Here is a 4704-nt window from a genome sequence, read left to right as displayed (position 1 = left end):
ATGCCATTGCATCCTGTGGTCATCGTATTGCCAGAATAGCACTCTCCAAAGGGAGGTCTTCAGTGAGTGCTGGGTTATTCCACTGCTATTGCCAAAATCGAAACATCTGAAAAACTGTCCCAAGTGTCTCTCCTGTTCACCTTGCTTCTACCTTCAGACTGACTGACTAATTCCTACTTCGTATCCACTGTGCTTTGTGAAATGTATCACATTCTTTAATACCACTTACACCCTGCATTTATTTCATCAGAATGGACAATGAATGTTCAGATCTGGATTTGGAAAATAATATTTTATCATAATATATTATGCAGTAATTTTTTTCTTTCCAGGGTTTTAAAATATTTCTAAAGTCTTTGAAAAATATCTAAATCCCATAAGTGTATTCTCATTTTCTCCCAAGAAGAATGGATTTTCTAGAATGTCTACTTCTCCAGTAGTAGAAGTAGATAAACTGTGATAAACAGTACTGGACACACCTGATATAAACTAAGAAATCTTGCTTTATTGTACACACAGTCACTTAGTGCATGTAAACAATTGGTGAACATATGCATTTCTTATATAAAATGCTGATTCTTCACTAGTGTTATAATACTTACTAGGATTTGCTTTGCATTAGAATTCTTTTCACAATTACTTGTACCCCTTCTCCAAACTGGAGCTCCCAAGAAACGGGAGAAGGAGCTCATGCTTCTTGAAGTTAGTTATCTGCTGGGTCTAGCACACACTGTGCTTTGCAGACAGAAGGTTCACAGTACATTTTAGCTTAATTTAAAAGAGGCTTGTCATGGAGGCTGGTGAAGTGACTGAGCATATGGCTACAGAGAACCCGAGTTTAGTTCCACCATGAATATTAGGCAGTTCACAACTACCTATAACACTAGTCCTGGGGAGGCAATGTCTTCTTCTGACCTCCATAGGCACTGCACTTATGTGCACAAAGCCACACTCAGACACATACACGTATACACATTATTACAAATAAAACCTAAAGGAGATCAGTCATACTGGTAGAAAGTGTTAAGAGAATCACAGATTTGTGTAAGAAAGAACCAGCCACATTCTTCCTTAAGCTGCTCCTGACATACAGACAGTGACTGTGGAGGAGGAAATGCCTGCCCTCAGCATTTCTGCCCATCTGGGAAATATGATTAACACTACCAGCATGGGCATATATGAAGCAGGGAAGATACAGAGTCCAAAAGAACTTGGATTGCCTTTTCTTGAATGAGACTCACACAGATCTTAACAAGTGATCTCTGACAAGGCTGTGCCCCTAAATCATCCTGGGCAGATTTTTCTTTTCTTGCTTTCCAACTCCAACTCTGCCCTTTGGACAATTTCATTGCAGTTAGATAGCATCTCCCCTGCCAAGCACTCTACAGGTGCTTGCACATCTGTGACTCAGTTAAAGCCTTGGGTGGGGTGGTTTCATTTTCTGTCGAGCTCCTAGAAACCAATGTCCCAAGGCAAAGGGGATCAGAAAGAATTTATGGTAGACATAGATGGCTTCTAGGATGTCTAAGGATAACTTCTTCCAATCACACCCCTCGCTAGAATCCTTTCTCTCTACATTCATTTGTTGGGGTCCAACACTGAATTTTTAAAGACTCAATACTACTATGGGAAATGTTTCTTCAAATGAAGAGTAAGCTTTGAGTCTATCTGATCACAAAATCCTTTTCATTTAAATAATTCCCGGCAAGGGAAGCAGGGGGCCAGGACATGGACTTTGGAGCTGTTTTCTGAGATTTTATTCGTTTACTAATTTTTATGCAAAACCTTACTATGTAGTCCACACTGGCCTGAAATTCATTGTGTATCCCAGATTGGCTTCAAACTTGCAATCTCCCTGTCTCTGCCTCCCAAGTACTAAGATTTATAGGCATGTACTACAATGCCTACAAATTTTAAAGAAAAATTAATCTCAAAAGATTTTATAAAGTATAGAGAACAAAATTCTAGCCACTTTCAGACTAAGAATAATTGTCAATCATCACCAAATGGCTGGTCATCCTTCTTCCTCTTTCTAAGGCTTAAAGATCTGCAAGATTCAAAGACACCATCTTTCTTGAATCCTGCCTTTCTCATTGTTCATTCTTACCTCTCCAACCTGTCCCATCAATGTGTTTTTGCACAGGTTGTTTCAAAGAGTACCTGCTAATCTAGTAGCCCATGTTAGTGCTGGCTTCCTAGGCTCACATATACACTTGAGTCTCCTCAGTGTATGTTTTCTTACCTCCCACAGCTCTGTGTGGGCCACTCTATAATTTTGAAATACTTGGTAAATTGCTATCTGTTTAGTTAAGCATCCAACTAAATTATATTTCACTTGAGTTTACTGTAGGAATGAAAATATTACATCAGTTTTGAGTAGCTACTTCAGGGAATTAGGTTGTGGGTGTCTCTTTAACATATGCTAGATTGAGAAAGAAACAAAACTAAATGCTCTTAGCAAATACCAGGAGATCAAAATTGAAAGATGCGTGCTTTGGTTCTCAAACATATCTGACAAGGTGGCTCTCAATAAAACTATGCTAGTAGCAAAGTGGATTTGTGCTTTTTATGGGTCATGGTGATGAAGAGAGGTCACCTCAGCTCACTTCTTATGTGTAATTCCTCAGCCACTCAGGCATCTGATACCTGACCTCTGTTAAAAGCAGCAGTGTCTACTTCATAGTTTCCCCATAACCACAGGGTTGGCAATGTTCACCCTTTGCCCCACCATGGAACAAAAGATGATTTTTTTTTCTTATAAAAGAATTCAAACTGCAGCTATTTCTGGAGTAAGGACAATTTTCTAGAGATGTGTCATTATTATATAGAAAGGTAGATATTTCCAGGTCCATATAAAGCCCTTGCCAGGTGCAGGGATAATGTGTTGAACATGGATGTAGTATTTCCCAGGTCATTAAAACGAGTTGATGGAATCTTCTTTACCAAAAACCTCTCTAAAAGTATTTCATTGGACCTGATCTTAACTCACATACCAAACACTGACTCAGGACTCAAGAAGGAGGAATGAGAGATGGGGGTGAAGGAGGACTTGGAAGATGAAGGGAAGGAAATGTGGGGAAGGAAGAGAGGAAATAGCACAGAAGCTTTACTGAGAACTCACTTTTCAGGCAGTGTTGTTTCATTTCTCACAAAAAGGGAAAATTAGGATGTACAAATGTCAGATGGTTTTCTCAATGCCGTAATTCTGTAACAGCCGAAGCCAAGTTATTTCACTCCATAACATGTGCTCACTTCACAGTGGCATGTTGCCCCTTCTCAAAATGTTTGCCAACTTCTAATGGACAATAATGATAGACTAAAAAAGAACTTCCATACATAAAGGTAAAGATTCCAAATTCTTTTTTTACTTTTTTCATTTTTATTTATTATTTATTTTTCTATTATCAGATTGAAACAGTACAATTTTTATTTATTTTTTATTTTTGCCGAATGCCATTTACTGAAGGAGTGAGGAGGTCTTAAATACAGACTTACAGCACAATGGGAGAACCCCAGAGGGCAGAAGTTCGCTACTGATGTTTTACAATCTTGCATCTAAGCTGTTAATTCCTATTATGCAGGATACACAGACAAGGATTTTTCCTTAAGCATTCAGGAGAGAGGAACCCAGCAGGGAATTAGCATAGGGAGGATATCAAGGTCAAGGTCAGCAAGCAAGGCAACAGTTACCCAAAATGGGAGCCATGGCCCTACAGGTCCCCTTTTACTAAAAAATGAGCTTCTGACTTAGGTTGCGTGGGATGTCAGCAGGTTACCTTACCCATCATGGAGACGACTGCCCAGGCCACATAGGCACTCTGTCTTAGGTTGGTGAGCGCCCCCCAGGAATTACCCATCTCTGAATACTCATTATCATACAGGCTCAATCGTGTGTAAGCTGCAGAGTTAACTGCTGCCAAAGATCTCAAAGTGGCACTGGGCTTGCAATCTGTGTGTTCGACACAGAAAAGACCAACAAAGGTCCTAACCTACCCATAGCCAGTAGGCTAAAAGCAATTGAGCCATTCCCTTCCTTAACAAGCCTTACTGCAAATTGGAGGCCTTGTAAGATGGTATCCCAAAAGCAAATGGAACTTAAGTTTATAAATTTATAATTTTCAAAGCCAATCAAAATGTATATAACTATTGAATTAAATTTATCATGCCCAATAGAATGAAAGATTAACTATAACTGTGGTAGCTACTTTTGCTAGATTCCAAATAAATAGATTATCCTTTGAAGTACATATGTATATATCATCTAAAGAGAGTATATATCCCATGGAAACACAGAATAATGACAGAGTGATCTGACTTGTGTTGCATGATTAAGTAATTGTACTAGGCTTAACACAAGGAAAATTATGAGCACTCAATAAATTTCAGTAATATAACTAAATGGCCAGTAGCTTATGATGAAGGCAAGTTAATGATTGAATGCTTGTTATCCTAGAGAGCATACTTAAAGGGCTCACTGGGTATCAGAAAAGGAAAAGGATCCTAGAAACACATCTCTAATATGGTGATTATTATCCCCATTTAACATGTAAGAAAATTACAGCTCAGAGTCACGTGATATGCTCAGAATTGCTTGTAAGTGTCAATGTGGGTGGTAACTCAAGATATTTTTATTACCAAGTCTACAAAAACATAACTTCTACTTTTACTATTAGCTGGCATTACACTTAAGCAGAGCAATTCACT

Source organism: Peromyscus leucopus, chromosome 11 (assembly GCF_004664715.2).
Source record: "Peromyscus leucopus breed LL Stock chromosome 11, UCI_PerLeu_2.1, whole genome shotgun sequence".
Taxonomy (NCBI): Eukaryota; Metazoa; Chordata; class Mammalia; order Rodentia; family Cricetidae; genus Peromyscus; species Peromyscus leucopus.
This window is presented reverse-complemented; position numbering follows the sequence as displayed.